The sequence below is a fragment of the Telmatherina bonti genome (genome assembly GCF_933228915.1).
Source record: "Telmatherina bonti genome assembly, chromosome: 22".
Classification (NCBI taxonomy): domain Eukaryota; kingdom Metazoa; phylum Chordata; class Actinopteri; order Atheriniformes; family Telmatherinidae; genus Telmatherina; species Telmatherina bonti.
In genome coordinates, this window is record NC_136631.1 from 2,600,186 (window position 1) to 2,624,707 (window position 24,522).

The 24,522-nt window shown below is 44.9% G+C and overlaps 1 protein-coding gene across 1 annotated transcript in view; it reads left to right on the plus strand.

Annotated features, from left to right (window-relative positions):
- nrxn3a (neurexin 3a) overlaps window positions 1-24,522 on the plus strand; it is a gene marked incomplete at its 5' end in the record, with an annotated part of 430,723 nt that overhangs the window by 132,959 nt on the left and 273,242 nt on the right. The window lies entirely within an intron of this gene.

The following is a 24,522-nucleotide window of genomic DNA, read 5'->3' on the forward strand; positions in this document are numbered from 1 at the left end:
GCCTCGTGCACATATAGGCCTCGTGCACATAAAGGCCTCGTGCACATAAAGGCCTCGTGCACATATAGGCCTCGTGCACATATAGGCCTCGTGCACATATAGGCCTCGTGCACAGAAAGGCCTCGTGCACATATAGGCCTCGTGCACATATAGGCCTCGTGCACAGAAAGGCCTCGTGCACATATAGGCCTCGTGCACATATAGGCCTCATGCACAGAAAGGCCTCGTGCACATATAGGCCTCGTGCACATATAGGCCTCATGCACAGAAAGGCCTCGTGCACATATAGGCCTCGTGCACATAAAGGCCTCGTGCACATAAAGGCCTCGTGCACATAAAGGCCTCGTGCACATATAGGCCTCGTGCACATAAAGGCCTCGTGCACATATAAGCCTCGTGCACATAAAGGCCTCGTGCACATAAAGGCCTCGTGCACATAAAGGCCTCGTGCACATATAGGCCTCGTGCACATAAAGGCCTCGTGCACATATAGGCCTCGTGCACATAAAGGCCTCATGCACATAAAGGCCTCGTGCACATATAGGCCTCATGCACATAAAGGCCTCGTGCACACGGACAAGGTCACCGTTCAAACCAAAATATCTGAGGAATAATTCTCATTCGAACCGTTGACAGGTTTCAGCTTTTTATTCAATATTTAGACAAAATCAAACTTTTTAATTTTAAAGGTTTTAGGTCAAACGTTCATTTAAGTGATCGATCAATCTGGTAGCATGGCATTAGCTTAATGCTAGCGTGGTGTTAGAGGGGTGTCAGAACAGTGTCAGACGTGTCATTTTTGACACAGAATCAATTCGAAGGTGTGCAGATTAAATATCCCTAACGTCCCTAAATATCCCTAACGTCCCTAAATATCCCTAACGTCCCTAAATATCCCTAACGTCCCTAAATATCCCTAACGTCCCTAAATATCCCTAACGTTCCTAAATATCCCTAACGTCCCTAAATATCCCTAACGTCCCTAAATATCCCTAACGTCCCTAAATATCCCTAACGTTCCTAAATATCCCTAACGTCCCTAAATATCCCTAACGTCCCTAAATATCCCTAACGTCCCTAAATATCCCTAACGTCCCTAAATATCCCTAACGTTCCTAAATATCCCTAACGTCCCTAAATATCCCTAACGTCCCTAAATATCCCTAACGTTCCTAAATATCCCTAACGTCCCTAAATATCCCTAACGTCCCTAAATATCCCTAACGTCCCTAAATATCCCTAACGTTCCTAAATATCCCTAACGTCCCTAAATATCCCTAACGTTCCTAAATATCCCTAACGTCCCTAAATATCCCTAAGGTTCCTAAATATCCCTAACGTCCCTAAATATCCCTAACGTTCCTAAATATCCCTAACGTCCCTAAATATCCCTAACGTCCCTAAATATCCCTAACGTTCCTAAATATCCCTAACGTCCCTAAATATCCCTAACGTCCCTAAATATCCCTAACGTCCCTAAATATCCCTAACGGCCCTAAATATCCCTAACGTTCCTAAATATCCCTAACGTTCCTAAATATCCCTAACGTCCCTAAATATCCCTAACGTTCCTAAATATCCCTAACGTCCCTAAATATCCCTAACGTCCCTAAATATCCCTAAGGTTCCTAAATATCCCTAACGTCCCTAAATATCCCTAACGTTCCTAAATATCCCTAAGGTTCCTAAATATCCCTAACGTTCCTAAATATCCCTAACGTTCCTAAATATCCCTAACGTCCCTAAATATCCCTAACGTCCCTAAATATCCCTAACGTTCCTAAATATCCCTAACGTCCCTAAATATCCCTAACGTCCCTAAATATCCCTAACGTTCCTAAATATCCCTAACGTCCCTAAATATCCCTAACGTCCCTAAATATCCCTAACGTCCCTAAATATCCCTAACGTTCCTAAATATCCCTAACGTCCCTAAATATCCCTAAGGTTCCTAAATATCCCTAAGGTTCCTAAATATCCCTAACGTCCCTAAATATCCCTAACGTTCCTAAATATCCCTAACGTCCCTAAATATCCCTAACGTCCCTAAATATCCCTAAGGTTCCTAAATATCCCTAAGGTTCCTAAATATCCCTAACGTCCCTAAATATCCCTAACGTCCCTAAATATCCCTAACGTCCCTAAATATCCCTAAGGTTCCTAAATATCCCTAACGTCCCTAAATATCCCTAAGGTTCCTAAATATCCCTAACGTCCCTAAATATCCCTAACGTTCCTAAATATCCCTAACGTCCCTAAATATCCCTAAGGTTCCTAAATATCCCTAAGGTTCCTAAATATCCCTAACGTCCCTAAATATCCCTAACGTCCCTAAATATCCCTAACGTCCCTAAATATCCCTAACGTCCCTAAATATCCCTAACGTCCCTAAATATCCCTAACGTCCCTAAATTTACCTTAAAGGGTTCCTATTCTGGTGTGTGGAGTTTTCTGAGCTTTCTACAGTGTTACAGTGTTGAATCCTCATCAGACATGTGAACGGCACTGTTTTTTATCACCTAAACACATGTTTGAGTTTGAGTTTGAGTTCCAGCACTCTCTCCGTTCAGTTTCCATGGCGACGAAAAACGCGTGGTTTTAGAGAGTTTTTTCTACGTGGAAATCCTTGTGACGTCCCGGGGGATAAGGTTGGGTGATTGGTTACCTTCTACTGGTTAACAAGGGCATGTACAAATACATCAGGTGGGTGGAAAACGTGGGATAAAGTTATTTCCAACGATGGCTGGTGAGTTTACCAAAGAGAGACATCCTGCTGCATTCGTTGCTGTGGGTTGCTGTTTTCCACTTCGTTTTCAGGCTCTGATTCAGGTTCCAACATGTAGGGCTGTATGCTATGTGTCGACATTGTAGTTTGTTTTTTTATTGAGGTCATATGAGCCTAATGCTTCTGTTTATGAGACGTTACAATGACGGTGAAAGCAGGTGCGGTGCGCGCTCCCGATGTAGTGCAGTGGCGGGAGGCGGGGCTTAATGCGGAAGAGTCTCAATCCACTCGTTTTGCCCGCAGGCTGATCTGACAGCCTACGGAGAGGGTCGGTCTGAAGTAAATAAAGCCATTTGTGACAATAACTCCATCAATCCCAGCCCTTCTGGTCTCAGAAATAAAAATAAATTAGCCTGAAATGCACAGAATAGTTCCACTTTAATGTCCCTAAATGTGTGTAAATGTCCTTAAAAGTCCCTGGACACCAGTAAGATGAAGACAAACCGGATTATTCCTGTCTTTCTTTGGGGAAATGCCTTCAGGACATCTTTCTGGACTTGTGGACCGGACTGAAGGGGTCTGGTTTTCTGAGGGTCTCCGGTTTCCACACGTCCACTTTTCAGGATTTTAAGCTGAAACTAATTTGTGGGAATCTTTTTCAGACTTTATTCTTATTTACATCTAGGTACGAACGATTTCTAAATGGCTGCTGTCCCTCCTTTCCATCCTCCTCCTCAGCTAATGCCTCAGTCCTCCCCCCTCCCCGTTTCAGTTTGGTGCAGACATCCCGACGCACCATTGGCCACTGAACAAATGGAAATCCACCAGCATGCTGAAATTACTGATGGTTATCTTCACCCCTTCCCCCTCCACCACCACCTCCTCCTTCTCGGCCATGAAGCAGCTCTTTACGTTGATTAGCAGTGAAATATAAGTGAACACACATAACACTGGGTCATCTCAACACCTTCTGGTCCGGTTCCGGTTCCGGTTGTGGAAAAACACACACACACATATATACACAGCTTTTAGAGAGTTCTTCCAGACGGGGGAGGGGCATACATGGCTTGGAGAGAGTTCCTCTGGATGGTTTTTTTAATACAGACTCACGAGAGCGTCTAAAACGCGGCTAAACATAGCGCACACGTTTCGCTGAAGTCCACGTTGTGCATCGATCGACCAGGAAACTGAGGACTGAAAAAGGTTTCACTATTATATGGGTTATGTTTTTAACACAACTTTTCTGAAACTAATGCATTGATGTACCGTTCCTAGTGTTTTTGTTTAACTCCTCAAAGCCTTCTTCTTATTTTACATAATTTGTCTTTAATATTTATTATTGAGAATTTATTTTAATTTTCTTTTTTGAATCAGTCTTTGTTGTTTTCTCCCTTTTAACATGCATTGATTTAGTTAATCTATCATAGTGAATAAAATATAATAATAGGCATTAAGAAGCTGCAGATCTGGAAATTCAGATGATTGCGCTGGAACAAAAGAATTGCCTAAAAAAAAAAAAAAAAAAAAAAAAGAAATTAATGAAAAAATGGCATGAAAAATAGATAATTATCCTGATGAACTATGAAAAAAATTACCAAATTGTAATAAATGATCGTTACAGTCCATAAAAAAATAATACATTCTTGTATTTACATGTTATTTAATAAAATGAAACAAAATTTAGATCCTAGCAGCTATGTTGTCGGGGGCTTCATGCCCCTGGTAGACTCAAAGACCTTTACGGTGACGACACCATGGGCATAAATGTTCCCTTGCCTGGATGCAGGTTACTGGGACCCCCCTCTGGAGCCATGCCTGGGGGTGGGTTACATGGGCCCCACCCCATGTAACACCTCCATAGTTCTGCTGGGGGACTTCAATGCTCACGTGGGCAATGACAGTGAGACCTGGAGGGGAGTGATTGGGAGGCATGGTCCCCCCCCTCTGAACCCAAATGGTGTTTTGTTATTGGACTTCTGTGATCGTCATGGATTGTCCATAACGAACACCATGTTCCAACAAAAGAGTGTCCATATGTACACCTGGCATCAGGATTCCCTGGTGGATTGCCCTCTCCGGGTCGGGAGTCAGGTCCTGCCTCAAGTGGAGGAGTTTAAATATCTCGGGGTCTTGTTCACGAGTGAGGGAAGGATGGAGCGCGAGATCGACAGACGGATCGGTGCGGCGTCTGCAGTAATGCGGACTCTGCGCCGGTCTGTCGTGGTGAAGAAGGAGCTGAGCCAGAAGGCGAAGCTCTCGATTTACCAGTCGATCTACGTTCCTACCCTCACCTATGGTCATGAGCTGTGGGTCGTGACCGAAAGAACGAGATCTCGTATACAGGCGGCTGAAATGGGTTTCCTCCGCAGGGTGGCCGGGCTCTCCCTTAGAGATAGGGTGAGGAGCTCAGTCATCCGGGAGGAGATCAGAGTAGAGCCGCTGCTCCTCCGCATCGAGAGGAACCAGTTGAGGTGGCTCGGGCATCTGGTCAGGATGCCTCCTGGACCTCCCTGGTGAGGTGTTCCAGGCACGTCCCTCTGGGAGGAGACCCCGGGGAAGACCCAGGACACGCTGGAGGGATTACATCTCTCGGCTGGCCTGGGAACGCCTCGGGATCCCCCCCCGCAGAGTTGGTAAATGTGGCTGGGGAGAGGGAAGTCTGGGCTTCCCTGCTTAGGCTGCTGCCCCCGCGACCCGACCCCAGAAAAGCGGCAGAAGATGGATGGATGGACGAAACAAAATTTAAAAATGAAAAACCTTTTTGGTTTGAAGAGGATTTTTAGATAAATCGTCATTGTTTCTGTTACATAATGCAGAACCAACCTGTAGACGGTGATTAGTATGAATAAAGCTGCTGCCCTGCATCATTTACAGACCAGAACCATTAATCAGTTTTAAGTCTAGAACTGAACGCCTCGTCTGAACTTCTGAATTTCTGGTTTTCGAAAGTTTTTTTGTTTGTCAGACTTTCTTTGTATTTCTGGTGTTCAACAAACCACAATCCTTCATTTTGGTTATTTTTACATCAGAAACTTTATATTTGGTCCTTTTTAAATAAATTTTTCTTTTATGTATTTATACATATTATGCAGCAACATCAGAACCACCTAGATGAATCATTGACGATCATCCATCTGTCCTTCCACCCATCATCCATGTCACTTAGAGACGATTTGTCCACCGTTTTTGACGCTTTTTGAGACATAAACTGTACGTGTAACCAGTGGATGACTGAGATGATGCTGTTTGCTTTCCCGTTTGATTGCTTTGATGCGTGAACATCTCGCTTTTGATTTGTTTGATCCTTTTGGAGGACACGAGCAGTTTATTTAAAGGCATTTAACGAAGCAGCCATTTTTGGTTGCCATGGATTTGTCCACTGCTGTACTGGCTTCACCCAAGTCATTTTCTGTGAAGTTGTGATCGAACGGCTGCATTTGACATGCTGCTGGTGTGCTGTGTCTCACTCCCTTTTAATTTACAGTCCTACTCTGAGAGGCAGGAGGGATTTAGCAATCCCAATCGTATTCAGCTCAGCAGATAATTCTCCTCTTAGTCTGCGGCACTGTCCCACAATTTCTCAAAGTGGACAGGATTCCCATCCTTGTCCACACCCCTGCGTCAGCTGATTTCACACCACAGAAAGTATTAATATCTTCTATCAGCTTTTCTGATCCTGAAGGGAATATTTCTCTTCTGGGGATCATGATTGGTCACCAAGCATAATGCTATCATAGTGTATAGAATCACGTTGCTACAGCACTAGCATGGTGTTAGCAGGATGTTGTCACAGTGTTAGCTGGATGTTGTCACGGTGTTAGCTGGATGTTATCACGGTGTTAGCAGGATGTTGTCACGGTGTTAGCTGGATGTTATCACGGTGTTAGCAGGATGTTGTCACGGTGTTAGCAGGATGTAGTCACAGTGTTAGCAGGATGTAGTCACAGTGTTAGCAGGATGTAGTCACAGTGTTAGCATGATGTAGTCACAGTGTTAGCATGATGTAGTCACAGTGTTAGCAGGATGTTGTCACAGTGTTAGCAGGATGTAGTCACAGTGTTAGCATGATGTAGTCACAGTGTTAGCAGGATGTTGTCACAGTGTTAGCAGGATGTAGTCACGGCAGGATGTTGTCACAGTGTTAGCAGGATGTTGTCACAGTGTTAGCAGGATGTAGTCACGGTGTTAGCAGGATGTAGTCACGGCAGGATGTTGTCACAGTGTTAGCAGGATGTAGTCACGGCAGGATTTTGTCACAGTGTTAGCAGGATGTTGTCACGGTGTTTGCAGGATGTAGTCACGGTGTTAGCAGGATGTTGTCACGGTGTTAGCAGGATGTTGTTACGGTTTTTGCAGGATGTAGTCACGGTGTAAGCAGGATTTAGTCACGGTGTTAGCAGGATGTAGTCACGGTGTTAGCAGGATGTTTTCACAGTGTTAGCAGGATGTAGTCACGGTGTTAGCAGGATGTAGTCACGGTATTAGCAGGATGTAGTCACTGTGTTAACAGGATGTTGTCACGGTGTTAGCAGGATGTAGTCACAGTGTTAGCAGGATGTTGTCACGGCAGGATGTAGTCACAGTGTTAGCAGGATGTAGTCACAGTGTTAGTAGGATATCATCACGGTGTTAGCAGGATGTTGTCACGGTGTTAGCAGGATGTAGTCACGGTGTTAGCAGGATGTTGTCACAGTTTTAGCAGTATGTTGTCACGGTGATAGCAGGATGTAGTGACAGTGTTAGCAGGATGTAGACACGGCAGGATTTTGTCACAGTGTTAGCAGGATGTTGTCACAGTGTTAGCTGGATGTTGTCACGGTGTTAGCTGGATGTTATCACGGTGTTAGCAGGATGTTGTCACGGTGTTAGCTGGATGTTATCACGGTGTTAGCAGGATGTTGTCACGGTGTTAGCAGGATGTAGTCACAGTGTTAGCAGGATGTAGTCACAGTGTTAGCAGGATGTAGTCACAGTGTTAGCATGATGTAGTCACAGTGTTAGCATGATGTAGTCACAGTGTTAGCAGGATGTTGTCACAGTGTTAGCAGGATGTAGTCACAGTGTTAGCATGATGTAGTCACAGTGTTAGCAGGATGTTGTCACAGTGTTAGCAGGATGTAGTCACGGCAGGATGTTGTCACAGTGTTAGCAGGATGTTGTCACAGTGTTAGCAGGATGTAGTCACGGTGTTAGCAGGATGTAGTCACGGCAGGATGTTGTCACAGTGTTAGCAGGATGTAGTCACGGCAGGATTTTGTCACAGTGTTAGCAGGATGTTGTCACGGTGTTTGCAGGATGTAGTCACGGTGTTAGCAGGATGTTGTCACGGTGTTAGCAGGATGTTGTTACGGTTTTTGCAGGATGTAGTCACGGTGTAAGCAGGATTTAGTCACGGTGTTAGCAGGATGTAGTCACGGTGTTAGCAGGATGTTTTCACGGTGTTAGCAGGATGTAGTCACGGTGTTAGCAGGATGTAGTCACGGTGTTAGCAGGATGTAGTCACTGTGTTAACAGGATGTTGTCACGGTGTTAGCAGGATGTAGTCACAGTGTTAGCAGGATGTTGTCACGGCAGGATGTAGTCACAGTGTTAGCAGGATGTAGTCACAGTGTTAGTAGGATATCATCACGGTGTTAGCAGGATGTTGTCACGGTGTTAGCAGGATGTTGTCACAGTTTTAGCAGTATGTTGTCACGGTGATAGCAGGATGTAGTGACAGTGTTAGCAGGATGTAGACACGGCAGGATTTTGTCACAGTGTTAGCAGGATGTTGTCACGGTGTTTGCAGGATGTAGTCACGGTGTTAGCATGATGTTATCAACTTGTTTGCAGGATGTAGTCACGGTGTTAACATGATATTGTCACTGTGTTAGCAGGATGTTGTCACAGTGTTAACAGGATGTCACAGTGTTAGCAGGATGTAGTCATGGTGATAACAGGATGTTGTCACACTGTTAACAGGATGTCACGGTGTTAGCAGGATGTAGTCACGGTGTTAGCATGATGTTATCAACTTGTTTGCAGGTTGTAGTCACGGTGTTAACAGGATGTAGTCACGGTGTTAGCAGGATGTAGTCACGGTGTTAGCAGGATGTACTCATGGTGTTAACAGGATGTTGTCAAGGTGTTAACAGGATGTTGTCACAGTGTTAGCAGGATGTAGTCACAGTGTTAGCAGGATGTAGTCACGGTGTTAGCAGGATTTTGTCATGGTGTAAGTAGGATTTTGTCACGGTGTTAGCAGGATGTTGTCACGGTCTTAGCAGGATGTAGTCACGGTGTTAGCATGATGTTATCAACTTGTTAGCAGGATGTAGTCACGGTGTTAACAGGATGTGTCGGTGTTAGCAGGATGTTGTCACGGTCTTAGCAGGATGTAGTCACGGTGTTAGCATGATGTTATCAACTTGTTAGCAGGATGTAGTCACGGTGTTAACAGGATGTTGTCACTGTGTTAGCAGGATGTAGTCACGGTGTTAACAGGATGTTGTGACGGTGTTAGCAGGATGTAGTCACGGTGTTAGCATGATCTTGTCACAGTGTTAGCAGGAAGTAGTCACGGTGTTAACAGGATGTAATCACGGTGTAAGTAGGATGTTGTTACTGTGTTAGCAGGCTGTAGTCACGGTGTTAGCATGATGTCACAGTGTTAGCAGGATGTAGTCATGGTGTTAGCAGGATGTAGTCACGGTGTTAGCAGGATGTAGTCACGGTTTTAGCATGATGTTATCAACTTGTTTGCAGGATGTAGTCATGGTGTTAACATGATGTTGTCTCTGTGTGAGCAGGATGTAGTCACAGTGTTAACAGGATCTTGTCACGGTGTTAGCATGATGTTATCAACTTGTTTGCAGGTTGTAGTCACGGTGTTAGCAGGATGTAGTCACGGTGTTAGCAGGATGTAGTCACGGTGTTAGCATGATGTTATCAACTTGTTTGCAGGATGTAGTGACGATGTTAACATGATGTTGTCTCTGTGTTAGCAGGATGTAGTCACAGTGTTAACAGGATGTTGTCACAGTGTTAGCAGCATGTAGTCACGGTGTTAGCAGGATGTAGTCACGGTGTTAGCAGAATGTAGTCACGGTGTTAGCATGATGTTATCAACTTGTTTGCAGGATGTAGTCATGGTGTTAACATGATGTTGTCTCTGTGTGAGCAGGATGTAGTCACAGTGTTAACAGGATCTTGTCACGGTGTTAGCATGATGTTATCAACTTGTTTGCAGGTTGTAGGCACGGTGTTAACAGGATGTAGTCACAGTGTTAACAGGATGTTGTCACGGTGTTAGCAGGATGTTATCAACTTGTTTGCAGGTTGTAGTCACGGTGTTAGCAGGATGTAGTCACGGTGTTAGCAGGATGTAGTCACGGTGTTAGCAGGATGTAGTCACGGTGTTAGCAGGATGTAGTCACGGTGTTCGCAGGATGTACTCATGGTGTTAAGAGGATGTTGTCACGGTGTTAGCAGGATGTAGTCACGGTGTTCGCAGGATGTACTCATGGTGTTAAGAGGATGTAGTCACGGTGTTAGCAGGATGTAGTCACGGTGTCAGCAGGATGTAGTCACGGTGTTACCAGGATGTAGTCACGGTGTTACCAGGATGTAGTCACGGTGTTCGCAGGATGTACTCATGGTGTTAAGAGGATTTAGTCACGGTGTTAGCAGGATGTAGTCACGGTGTTAGCAGGATGTTTTCACGGTGTTAGCAGGATGTAGTCACGGTGTTAGCAGGATGTAGTCACGGTGTTAGCAGGATGTAGTCACTGTGTTAACAGGATGTTGTCACGGTGTTAGCAGGATGTAGTCACAGTTTTAGCAGTATGTTGTCACGGTGATAGCAGGATGTAGTGACAGTGTTAGCAGGATGTAGACACGGCAGGATTTTGTCACAGTGTTAGCAGGATGTTGTCACGGTGTTTGCAGGATGTAGTCACGGTGTTAGCATGATGTTATCAACTTGTTTGCAGGATGTAGTCACGGTGTTAACATGATATTGTCACTGTGTTAGCAGGATGTTGTCACAGTGTTAACAGGATGTTGTCACAGTGTTAGCAGGATGTAGTCATGGTGATAACAGGATGTTGTCACACTGTTAACAGGATGTCACGGTGTTAGCAGGATGTAGTCACGGTGTTAGCATGATGTTATCAACTTGTTTGCAGGTTGTAGTCACGGTGTTAACAGGATGTAGTCACGGTGTTAGCAGGATGTAGTCACGGTGTTAGCAGGATGTACTCATGGTGTTAACAGGATGTTGTCAAGGTGTTAACAGGATGTAGTCACAGTGTTAGCAGGATGTAGTCACAGTGTTAGCAGGATGTAGTCACAGTGTTAGCAGGATGTAGTCACGGTGTTAGCAGGATTTTGTCACGGTGTAAGTAGGATGTTGTCACTGTGTTAGCAGGATGTAGTCACGGTGTTACCAGGATGTAGTCACGGTGTTCGCAGGATGTACTCATGGTGTTAAGAGGATTTAGTCACGGTGTTAGCAGGATGTAGTCACAGTGTTAGCAGGATGTTTTCACGGTGTTAGCAGGATGTAGTCACGGTGTTAGCAGGATGTAGTCACGGTGTTAGCAGGATGTAGTCACTGTGTTAACAGGATGTTGTCACGGTGTTAGCAGGATGTAGTCACAGTTTTAGCAGTATGTTGTCACGGTGATAGCAGGATGTAGTGACAGTGTTAGCAGGATGTAGACACGGCAGGATTTTGTCACAGTGTTAGCAGGATGTTGTCACGGTGTTTGCAGGATGTAGTCACGGTATTAGCATGATGTTATCAACTTGTTTGCAGGATGTAGTCACGGTGTTAACATGATATTGTCACTGTGTTAGCAGGATGTTGTCACAGTGTTAACAGGATGTTGTCACAGTGTTAGCAGGATGTAGTCATGGTGATAACAGGATGTTGTCACACTGTTAACAGGATGTCACGGTGTTAGCAGGATGTAGTCACGGTGTTAGCAGGATGTAGTCACGGTGTTAGCAGGATGTACTCATGGTGTTAACAGGATGTTGTCAAGGTGTTAACAGGATGTTGTCACAGTGTTAGCAGGATGTAGTCACAGTGTTAGCAGGATGTAGTCACGGTGTTAGCAGGATTTTGTCACGGTGTAAGTAGGATGTTGTCACTGTGTTAGCAGGATGTAGTCACGGTGTTAGCAGGATGTAGTCACGGTGTAAGTAGGATGTTGTCACTGTGTTAGCAGGATGTAGTCACGGTGTTAGCATGATGTTATCAACTTGTTTGTAGGATTTTGTCACGGTGTTAGCAGGATGTTGTCACGGTCTTAGCAGGATGTAGTCACGGTGTTAGCATGATGTTATCAACTTGTTAGCAGGATGTAGTCACGGTGTTAACAGGATGTTGTGTCGGTGTTAGCAGGATGTAGTCACGGTCTTAGCAGGATGTAGTCACGGTGTTAGCATGATGTTATCAACTTGTTAGCAGGATGTAGTCACGGTGTTAACAGGATGTTGTCACTGTGTTAGCAGGATGTAGTCACGGTGTTAACAGGATGTTGTGACGGTGTTAGCAGGATGTAGTCACGGTGTTAGCATGATCTTGTCACAGTGTTAGCAGGAAGTAGTCACGGTGTTAACAGGATGTAATCACGGTGTAAGTAGGATGTTGTTACTGTGTTAGCAGGCTGTAGTCACGGTGTTAGCATGATCTTGTCACAGTGTTAGCAGGATGTAGTCATGGTGTTAGCAGGATGTAGTCACGGTGTTAGCAGGATGTAGTCACGGTTTTAGCAGGCTGTAGTCACGGTGTTAGCAGGATGTAGTCACGGTGTTAGCAGAATGTAGTCACGGTGTTAGCATGATGTTATCAACTTGTTTGCAGGATGTAGTGACGATGTTAACATGATGTTGTCTCTGTGTTAGCAGGATGTAGTCACAGTGTTAACAGGATGTTGTCACAGTGTTAGCAGCATGTAGTCACGGTGTTAGCAGGATGTAGTCACGGTGTTAGCAGAATGTAGTCACGGTGTTAGCATGATGTTATCAACTTGTTTGCAGGATGTAGTCATGGTGTTAACATGATGTTGTCTCTGTGTGAGCAGGATGTAGTCACAGTGTTAACAGGATCTTGTCACGGTGTTAGCATGATGTTATCAACTTGTTTGCAGGTTGTAGGCACGGTGTTAACAGGATGTAGTCACAGTGTTAACAGGATGTTGTCACGGTGTTAGCAGGATGTTATCAACTTGTTTGCAGGTTGTAGTCACGGTGTTAGCAGGATGTAGTCACGGTGTTAGCAGGATGTAGTCACGGTGTTAGCAGGATGTAGTCACGGTGTTAGCAGGATGTAGTCACGGTGTTCGCAGGATGTACTCATGGTGTTAAGAGGATGTAGTCACGGTGTTAGCAGGATGTAGTCACGGTGTTCGCAGGATGTACTCATGGTGTTAAGAGGATGTAGTCACGGTGTTACCAGGATGTAGTCACAGTGTTAACAGGATGTTGTCACGGTGTTAGCAGGATGTTATCAACTTGTTTGCAGGTTGTAGTCACGGTGTTAGCAGGATGTAGTCACGGTGTTAGCAGGATGTAGTCACTGTGTCAGCATGATGTAGTCCTGCAGGATGTCAGTGAGCTTTAGATTTTACCCACATAAAATTTATTTGAACATAAAGATAAAAGATAAAAAAGAAAAGATAAAAAAAATGTAATATAAAATTGGTTGGAAGAATGACATCATTTAAATCCCTCACTGATAAATTATAACAATTTCAACGTCATAAATATTCCATTTTTATTTTTAATAACTCATGAGTATTACATTATTTATTATAATGAAGCAATAATAGTAATGATAAAAAAGATACTTAAAGTTCATATCAATATTACATTCAAGAATAATTTATAATGGAGCTTTACAGTAATCATTCTAATAGCATAATCACAGCAATATCAACAAAATGGTAAGAGAAATACATGCAGTATATTCACAAGTTCAAAGCTCATATAATTCCCAGTACGTCTTATAGAATAGTGGAGCTGTGCAGTAATAATAATAGTACTCAGTCTGTATAATACCATTACAGCAGAAGTAGAAATAATAATAATAAAAAAATAATAATAACTGATGTAACAAACAAACAGTTGTTACTTTTGTTGTTTCCCTGATTTTAACCTGAACGTTAGGAATATATATGCTCCACAAATAAACCAAACCGCTGCTGGAAAGATGGTGGAAACAGCACAGATTCAGTGCATCCTCCAGATGGAGGAGATATTTACTGTGGTCATCGCGTCTCCTCTGCTGACATTTTTATGGATGACCCCTCGCATGACTCCTCCACACTCATCCATCACATGAACGCTCCAAACAGACCATCTTACGGACGCCGTTAAAACCATTACGGGGTGATAACAGTCTCCCCTCCTCGTCCTCATAAAGAAGTTCTTGTCATTCCTGCTTCATTACTATTCCATACTTCAGCTAAATGGCCACGGATACCTTTCTGGTTCTGAATTTCACTTCCAGCGGATGTTCACATCCATAAAGCAGAAATATTCAGGTTTATGTGGCTCTTCATGATGTTGTATCCTCACGCAGAAAAGCAGGAGAGTTGTTATTGTAGCTCGGCAGAAGGACTCGCTGCTGTGTCGTACACTGATGAGGATGCAGTCTTCCTCACAGTGGGCTGGAGATGGAAAGAGTAGGGATGTTCCCCCTACTGCACAAGAACCATGTTGGAACTCTAAAAATGGAAAATAAAAACCAGAAAGCGCATTCTTAAAGAAGATTTACGAGTCTTTGTGCTGTTTCTGTAACCAGGCTGTAAATTGTGGTGAGTTAGAAACCCCTGCTACGTTTGGAAGACGGAGCTGTGTCGGAGGGGAGGGCTGGAACTACGTCGAGGCTCACTGTGCTGCAGTGGAGAAGGTTTCCTAAATCGTAACCTGGGATTGTGTAAAAAGCAGAAAAATCTGGAGAGATCCTTCAGATGGTAAAGTTTCATCTTTTGTGAGCTGTTTAAACGATGTGTGGAGGTGACGGCCTTGCGGAGCCGCAGCAGCTGCGGGTTGCACTCATGTCAGAAGGACAAAGAAATCCGTTCATGCAAAGTTTGATAGATCGTTTGTGGAGGTCGAGTCGAAGCTGCAGGTGGACTTAGATGGAAAAACTTGTGACAGAAACAGGAGAACTAGAAGTGGAATAGCAATATGTGGCTTTGTGCTTTCAGCATCGTAATAATCGTAAACATCGTAAAAGCTGCTTATTAACACCAGCAGATCCTGCAGCAGTCGCCATTTGATTTTCTTCCCCTGGAAGACGCCTGAAACTGGCCTGATGCAGTGGCTGGAGGGGTTTCACAGCAGATCCTGCAGCAGATCCTGTAGATCCTGCAGCAGATCCTGCAGATCCTGTAGATCCTGCAGCAGATCCTGCAGATCCTGTAGATCCTGCAGCAGATCCTGCAGATCCTGTAGATCCTGCAGCAGATCCTGTAGATCCTGTAGATCCTGCAGATCCTGTAGATCCTGCAGCAGATCCTGCAGATCCTGCAGATCCTGCAGCAGATCCTGCAGATCCTGTAGATCCTGCAGATCCTGTAGATCCTGCAGCAGATCCTGCAGATCCTGTAGATCCTGCAGATCCTGTAGATCCTGCAGCAGATCCTGTAGATCCTGCAGCAGATCCTGTAGATCCTGTAGATCCTGTAGATCCTGCAGCAGATCCTGTAGATCCTGCAGCAGATCCTGCAGCAGATCCTGTAGATCCTGCAGCAGATCCTGTAGATCCTGTAGATCCTGTAGATCCTGCAGCAGATCCTGTAGATCCTGCAGCAGATCCTGTAGATCCTGTAGATCCTGCAGCAGATCCTGTAGATCCTGCAGATCCTGTAGATCCTGCAGCAGATCCTGTAGATCCTGCAGCAGATCCTGTAGATCCTGTAGATCCTGCAGCAGATCCTGTAGATCCTGTAGATCCTGCAGATCCTGCAGATCCTGTAGATCCTGCAGCAGATCCTGCAGATCCTGCAGATCCTGTAGATCCTGCAGCAGATCCTGTAGATCCTGTAGATCCTGTAGATCCTGCAGCAGATCCTGCAGATCCTGCAGATCCTGTAGATCCTGCAGCAGATCCTGTAGATCCTGTAGATCCTGCAGATCCTGCAGATCCTGTAGATCCTGTAGATCCTGCAGCAGATCCTGCAGATCCTGTAGATCCTGCAGCAGATCCTGTAGATCCTGTAGATCCTGCAGATCCTGTAGATCCTGCAGCAGATCCTGTAGATCCTGCAGATCCTGTAGATCCTGCAGATCCTGCAGCAGATCCTGTAGATCCTGTAGATCCTGCAGCAGATCCTGCAGATCCTGTAGATCCTGCAGCAGATCCTGTAGATCCTGTAGATCCTGCAGATCCTGTAGATCCTGCAGATCCTGTAGATCCTGCAGCAGATCCTGCAGCAGATCCTGTAGATCCTGCAGCAGATCCTGTAGATCCTGTAGATCCTGCAGATCCTGTAGATCCTGCAGCAGATCCTGTAGATCCTGCAGCAGATCCTGTAGATCCTGTAGATCCTGTAGATCCTGCAGATCCTGTAGATCCTGTAGATCCTGCAGATCCTGTAGATCCTGCAGCAGATCCTGCAGATCCTGTAGATCCTGCAGCAGATCCTGTAGATCCTGCAGCAGATCCTGCAGATCCTGTAGATCCTGCAGCAGATCCTGTAGATCCTGCAGCAGATCCTGTAGATCCTGCAGATCCTGTAGATCCTGCAGCAGATCCTGCAGATCCTGTAGATCCTGCAGCAGATCCTGTAGATCCTGCAGATCCTGTAGATCCTGCAGCAGATCCTGTAGATCCTGCAGCAGATCCTGTAGATCCTGTAGATCCTGCAGATCCTGTAGATCCTGCAGATCCTGTAGATCCTGCAGCAGATCCTGTAGATCCTGTAGATCCTGCAGATCCTGTAGATCCTGTAGATCCTGTAGATCCTGCAGATCCTGTAGATCCTGCAGCAGATCCTGTAGATCCTGTAGATCCTGCAGATCCTGTAGATCCTGTAGATCCTGCAGATCCTGTAGATCCTGTAGATCCTGCAGCAGATCCTGTAGATCCTGCAGCAGATCCTGCAGATCCTGTAGATCCTGTAGATCCTGCAGTTTCTGTAGATCCTGCAGCAGATCCTGTAGATCCTGTAGATCCTGCAGATCCTGCAGATCCTGTAGATCCTGCAGCAGATCCTGTAGATCCTGCAGATCCTGTAGATCCTGTAGATCCTGCAGCAGATCCTGTAGATCCTGCAGCAGATCCTGCAGATCCTGTAGATCCTGTAGATCCTGCAGATCCTGCAGATCCTGTAGATCCTGCAGCAGATCCTGTAGATCCTGCAGATCCTGTAGATCCTGTAGATCCTGCAGCAGATCCTGTAGATCCTGCAGCAGATCCTGTAGATCCTGTAGATCCTGCAGATCCTGTAGATCCTGCAGCAGATCCTGCAGATCCTGTAGATCCTGCAGCAGATCCTGTAGATCCTGCAGCAGATCCTGTAGATCCTGCAGATCCTGTAGATCCTGCAGCAGATCCTGCAGATCCTGTAGATCCTGCAGCAGATCCTGTAGATCCTGCAGCAGATCCTGTAGATCCTGTAGCAGATCCTGTAGATCCTGCAGCAGATCCTGCAGCAGATCCTGTAGATCCTGCAGATCCTGTAGATCCTGTAGATCCTGCAGCAGATCCTGTAGATCCTGCAGATCCTGTAGATCCTGCAGATCCTGTAGATCCTGCAGCAGATCCTGTAGATCCTGCAGCAGATCCTGCAGATCCTGTAGATCCTGCAGCAGATCCTGTAGATCCTGCAGCAGATCCTGTAGATCCTGCAGCAGATCCTGCAGATCCTGTAGATCCTGCAGATCCTGTAGATCCTGCAGCAGATCCTGCAGATCCTGTAGATCCTGCAGCAGATCCTGCAGATCCTGTAGATCCTGCAGATCCTGTAGATCCTGCAGCAGATCCTGCAGATCCTGTAGATCCTGCAGCAGATCCTGCAGCAGATCCTGTAGATCCTGCAGATCCTGTAGATCCTCCTGCAGATCCCGCAGCAGATCCTGTAGATCCTGCAGATCCTGTAGATCCTGCAGATCCTGTAGATCCTGCAGCAGATCCTGCAGATCCTGTAGATCCTGCAGCAGATCCTGTAGATCCTGTAGATCCTGCAGATCCTGTAGATCCTGCAGCAGATCCTGTAGATCCTGTAGATCCTGCAGCAGATCCTGTAGATCCTGCAGCAGATCCTGCAGATCCTGTAGATCCTGCAGATCCTGCAGCAGATCCTGTAGATCCTGCAGCAGATCCTGTAGATCCTGCAGCAGATCCTGTAGATCCTGCAGCAGATCCTGTAGATCCTGTAGATCCTGCAGATCCTGTAGTTCCTGCAGATCCTGCAGATCCTGTAGATCCTGCAGCAGATCCTGCAGATCCTGTAGATCCTGCAGATCCTGTAGATCCTGCAGCAGATCCTGCAGATCCTGTAGTTCCTGCAGATCCTGTAGATCCTGCAGCAGATCCTGCAGATCCTGTAGATCCTGCAGCAGATCCAGATCCTGCAGCAGATCCTGTAGATCCTGCAGCAGATCCTGCAGATCCTGTAGATCCTGCAGCAGATCCTGCAGCAGATCCTGTAGATCCTGCAGCAGATCCTGCAGATCCTGTAGATCCTGCAGCAGATCCTGCAGCAGATCCTGTAGATCCTGCAGCAGATCCTGCAGATCCTGTAGATCCTGCAGATCCTGCAGCAGATCCTGCAGATCCTGTAGATCCTGCAGATCCTGTAGATCCTGCAGATCCTGCAGCAGATCCTGCAGATCCTGTAGATCCTGCAGATCCTGCAGCAGATCCTGCAGATCCTGTAGATCCTGTAGGTCCTGCAGATCCTGCAGATCCTGCAGCAGATCCTGCAGATCCTGCAGATCCTGCAGCAGATCCTGTAGATCCTGTAGATCCTGCAGATCCTGTAGTTCCTGCAGATCCTGCAGATCTTGCAGATCCTGCAGATCCTGCAGATCCTGCAGCTCGGCAGCAGACGCCGGTGTTTCTGCTTAAGAGACGGCCAGTTAATTGAAGATGATGTTAGAGATAACAACTCCTGACTGGACCATTTTTCTGTGTTATCCTTCGGCTCTTCCTCTTCTACCAAGCTCATAAATACAGTCCGTCTCTGCAGCTTTGCTTCCCTCTGTCTGATCACAATTCCAGCCGCTGTGGCGCAGTGTAACCCAACAACCAATTTCACTGCAAGATTAGCTCTTTAATGTTGTCATGTGATGCACATGCACTGCATTTCTCCAGGCGTTCACTTTATTTGGGCCTCATTTTACTGGAATCGTCACTGGATTTTCACAGTTTCAGTTTAATAAACACAAAGGAACATTTTTTGCTCCTCTTTAGTCTGCAGGACACGCCGTCCATGCTGTCCACAAACTATTCCACATCTTCATCCAGGTTTCCACTCAGAACATTTTAAATGAGCTTTGGTCTCTTTGACTCTTTTATTAGTCAGCTAAATTGACAACTCAGGGTTGGGACCAGGAGGCAGAATTGTAGTCCTACACACTTTTCTGCAGCTTCCCACCTGCCGCCGCCCACCCAAAACCCCATTCCGACCTTATACAACTCCCCAGCAGTAAGAATTAAACAACACAAAAACACTTCTGGGGTTAATCGTGAAAACCTCATAAAAATAAAAACAATGGATCTAATAAAATCTGAAAATAAGACAATAAAGTGTGGCCTACTGAATATTAGATCCGTCCCAAATAAGTCTTTATTAGTCAATGACTTGATAGGTGATCACCACATTGATTTATTCTGTCTTACGGAAACCTGGTTACAGCAAGAGGATTATGTTAGTATTAATGAAGCTACGCCAGCTAACTATTTAAACTTTCACATTCCTAGAACTACAGGCAGAGGAGGAGGTGTTGCAGCTGTCTTTAAGTCAGAACTTTTAATTAATCCTAAGCACAAAACTAACTATAAATCCTTTGAATTCCTGACATTAAATTTATCTCATCCAAAATGGAATTGAGAGAAACCGCTCCTTTTAGCATTAGTGTATCGCCCACCTGGACCTTACTCCGAGTTTCTGACCGAATTCTCTGATCTCTTGTCTGAGTTAGTGCTGACTACTGATAAAGTCATTGTACTAGGTGATTTTAATATTCATGTTGACCATGAAAATGATAGTTTAAACATTTCCTTTAGTTCTATTCTAAACTCAACTGGGTTTTCACAAAATGTCCATGGAGCCACTCACTCTCATGGTCACACTCTTGATCTTGTTCTAACATCTGGTATTGAGACTGATAAGCTCAAAGTATTTCCTCAAAACCCTGTCTTGTCCGATCACTTCTTATTAACCTTTGAATTCACTTTATTTGATTACTCACTGACCAAAAATAAATTCTACTATATTAGATGTTTATCAGACAATAATATTACAAAATTTAAACAATCAATTGAATAAATTTTTTCCCCTCTACCATGTGTTAGCATGACTGAGAGTCCCCCTTTAAGCCTTACTCCTGCTCAGATTGATCAACATGCTGATACTGTAACAGCTTCAATGCGTACAACCTTGGATAATGTTGCTTCCCTAAAGAAGAAGAAATTAGGTAAGATTATGAAGGCTCCCTGGTTTAATTCCCAGCTTCGAGCTCTAAAACAGGCGTCAAGGCGTTTGGAAAACAGATGGCGTTCATCAGGACTAGAGGAGTCTCACTTAACCTGGAAAGAAAGTTTAATTGTATACAAAAAAGCCTTACGTACGGCAAGAACAGCTTATTATTCATCATTGATAGAGGAAAACAAAAACAACCCTCGGTTTCTTTTCAGCACTGCAGCCGGGCTTACTAGGAGCCGGAGCGCTGTGGAGCCATGTATTCCTTTCTCACTTAGCTGTGATGATTTCATGTATTTTTTCAGGAATAAAATTGATACTATTAGAGATCAAATTCACAATATTCTTCCTTCTACCTATAATGTTGAGCCTGTTGTGGTCTCCGAAGCATCCTTAGAACCAGGATCTGACTTGTGTCTAAATAGTTTCTGTCCTGTCCAACCCTCTGAATTAACTAAAATAATAGCTTCATCTAAACCATCCACCTGTATCTTAGACCCTCTCCCAACGAGCCTCTTTAAGGACATTTTCCCTTTAATTAATACATCACTACTAAATCTTATCAATATGTCTTTAGTGACAGGATATGTACCACAATCATTTAAAACTGCTGTAATCATGCCTTTACTTAAAAAGCAATCTCTGGATCCAGAGGTGATAGCAAATTATAGACCTATATCTAATCTCCCGTTTATGTCCAAAATTCTGGAGAAAATAGTTTCAGCTCAGCTACATGCCCACCTGAGCAGAAATAATTTATGCGAGGAGTTTCAGTCAGGATTTAGAGCTCATCATAGCACTGAGACAGCATTGGTGAAAGTTACTAATGACCTTCTTATGGCCTCAGACAAAGGACTTGTGTCCGTACTTATCTTGCTTGATCTTAGTGCTGCATTTGATACAGTCGATCATAACATTCTGTTACAGAGACTAGAACAGGTGATTGGAATTACAGGTACAGCGTTAAGCTGGTTTAAATCATATTTATCTGATAGACTTCAGTTTGTTCATGTAAATGACAAGTCCTCCTCCCAAAAGTCATGGAGTTCCTCAAGGTTCTGTACTTGGACCAATACTCTTCACGCTATATATGCTCCCTTTAGGCAAAATTATTAGACAGCATGGAATAAACTTTCATTGTTATGCAGATGATACTCAGATATACTTATCCTTTAAACCAGATGAAACAAATCAGCCCAATAGGCTCATAGACATAAAGACTTGGATGTCTAGAAATTTTCTCCTCTTAAGCTCAGATAAGACTGAAGTAATTCTCGTTGGATCTGAAAAACTCAGAGCTAAATTTTCCGGTTTTGTAATGAACCTGGATGGCATTACTTTAGCTTCCAGTGCTACAGTGAGAAACCTTGGAGTAATATTTGACCCTGACCTGTCCTTTGGCCCACATATTAAGCAGGTTACTAAAACAGCCTTCTTTCATTTACGTAATAAAGCCAAAATTAGGGACATTCTGTCTCAGAGTGATGCAGAAAAACTGGTTCATGCTTTTGTTACTTCGAGACTAGATTACTGTAACTCTCTATTACTGGGCTGTCCTAAATATGCCCTGAAAAGCCTTCAGCTGATCCAGAATTCTGCAGCCAGAGTCCTGACCAGAACCAGCAGGAGAGATCATATTTCTCCAGTTTTAGCCTCTCTTCATTGGCTGCCTGTTGAATCTAGAATAGAATTTAAAATCCTTCTCCTTACATATAAAGCCCTCCACAACCAGGCACCACTATATATCAAAGACCTCATAGTTCCTTATATACCAAGCAGAGTACTTCGTTCGCAGACTGCAGGCTTACTTGTGGTTCCTAGAGTCTCAAAGAGCCGAGCAGGAGGCAGAGCCTTTGGTTATCAGGCCCCTCTCTTATGGAATAAGCTCCCAGTTAGTGTTAGGGAAGCAGACACCCTCCCCACCTTTAAGACTAGGCTGAAGACTTATCTTTTTGATAAGTCCTATAGCTAGGGATGGTTAGCATCCCTTAGTTATGCTGCTATAGGTTTAGACTGCTGAGGGACATTTCCTGATACACTGAGCTTCTTTCTTTTTCTCTTTATCCCTTTCTTTTACCCCCCCCCCCCTTTTATGTCCGAGAGGCTCTACCTCTCTAAGGTGGGCTTTTATGTCCGAGAGACTTTACCTCTCTAAGGTGCTCTTTTATGTCCCAGAGGCTCTACCTCTCTAAGGTGCTCTTTTATGGCCGAGAGGCTCTACCTCTCTAAGGTGCTCTTTTATGTCCGAGAGACTCTACCTCTCTAAGGTGCTCTTTTATGTCCCAGAGGCTCTACCTCTCTAAGGTGCTCTTTTATGTCCGAGAGGCTCTACCTCTCTAAGGTGGGCTTTTATGTCCGAGAGACTCTACCTCTCTAAGGTGCTCTTTTATGTCCGAGAGGCTCTACCTCTCTAAGGTGCTCTTTTATGTCCGAGAGACTCTACCTCTCTAAGGTGCTCTTTTATGTCCGAGAGGCTCTACCTCTCTAAGGTGGGCTTTTATGTCCCAGAGGCTCTACCTCTCTAAGGTGCTCTTTTATGTCCGAGAGGCTCTACCTCTCTAAGGTGCTCTTTTATGTCCGAGAGACTCTACCTCTCTAAGGTGCTCTTTTATGTCCGAGAGACTCTACCTCTCTAAGGTGCTCTTTTATGTCCCAGAGGCTCTACCTCTCTAAGGTGCTCTTTTATGTCCGAGAGGCTCTACCTCTCTAAGGTGGGCTTTTATGTCCGAGAGGCTCTACCTCTCTAAGGTGGGCTTTTATGTCCGAGAGACTCTACCTCTCTAAGGTGCTCTTTTATGTCCGAGAGGCTCTACCTCTCTAAGGTGCTCTTTTATGTCCGAGAGGCTCTACCTCTCTAAGGTGGGCTTTTATGTCCGAGAGACTCTACCTCTCTAAGGTGCTCTTTTATGTCCGAGAGGCTCTACCTCTCTAAGGTGCTCTTTTATGTCCGAGAGGCTCTACCTCTCTAAGGTGGGCTTTTATGTCCGAGAGACTCTACCTCTCTAAGGTGCTCTTTTATGTCCGAGAGGCTCTACCTCTCTAAGGTGCTCTTTTATGTCCCAGAGGCTCTACCTCTCTAAGGTGCTCTTTTATGGCCGAGAGGCTCTACCTCTCTAAGGTGCTCTTTTATGTCCGAGAGACTCTACCTCTCTAAGGTGCTCTTTTATGGCCGAGAGGCTCTACCTCTCTAAGGTTCCCTTTTATGTCCGAGAGGCTCTACCTCTCTAAGGTGCTCTTTTATGTCCGAGAGGCTCTACCTCTCTAAGGTGCTCTTTTATGTCCGAGAGGCTCTACCTCTCTAAGGTGCTCTTTTATGTCCGAGAGACTCTACCTCTCTAAGGTGCTCTTTTATGGCCGAGAGGCTCTACCTCTCTAAGGTTCCCTTTTATGTCCGAGAGGCTCTACCTCTCTAAGGTGCTCTTTTATGTCCGAGAGGCTCTACCTCTCTAAGGTTCCCTTTTATGTCCGAGAGGCTCTACCTCTCTAAGGTGCTCTTTTATGTCCGAGAGGCTCTACCTCTCTAAGGTGCTCTTTTATGTCCGAGAGGCTCTACCTCTCTAAGGTTCCCTTTTATGTCCGAGAGGCTCTACCTCTCTAAGGTGCTCTTTTATGTTCGAGAGGCTCTACCTCTCTAAGGTGCTCTTTTATGTCCGAGAGGCTCTACCTCTCTAAGGTGCTCTTTTATGTCCGAGAGACTCTACCTCTCTAAGGTGGGCTTTTATGACCACCCATGATGCTGACCGCTCTGATAATTATCCTGATTAGCTGTAACTTCTTCCTTTTTCTTCCTCCAGATGTTTTTCTGTTTCAGTTTGCATTTTTGACCAACGGATCACCAGCATCAGCCTTGCCCCATGCATACAGAGATTCCTTCTAATTCTCTGAATTTTGATATTAAGATTCAAGCTTCAACATACGTTTATTTGTCGCACAGCGGGTAAATTCACGGTGCAAAGGGAACACACAGGAAAGGGCTGAATAAAACTAAGATAATAATACTGTAAATATAAAATAGAATTTAAAATAGAAAAAGGATTAGAATCCAGAAGTCCAGAGATGCAGGATAAAATGGGTTTAATGGGACTCTAATGTGAGAGATGTGAGCAGGAGTTGCTTTGGCCTCAGCCTTCCTGCAGGGTGGAAGCAAAGCATTGG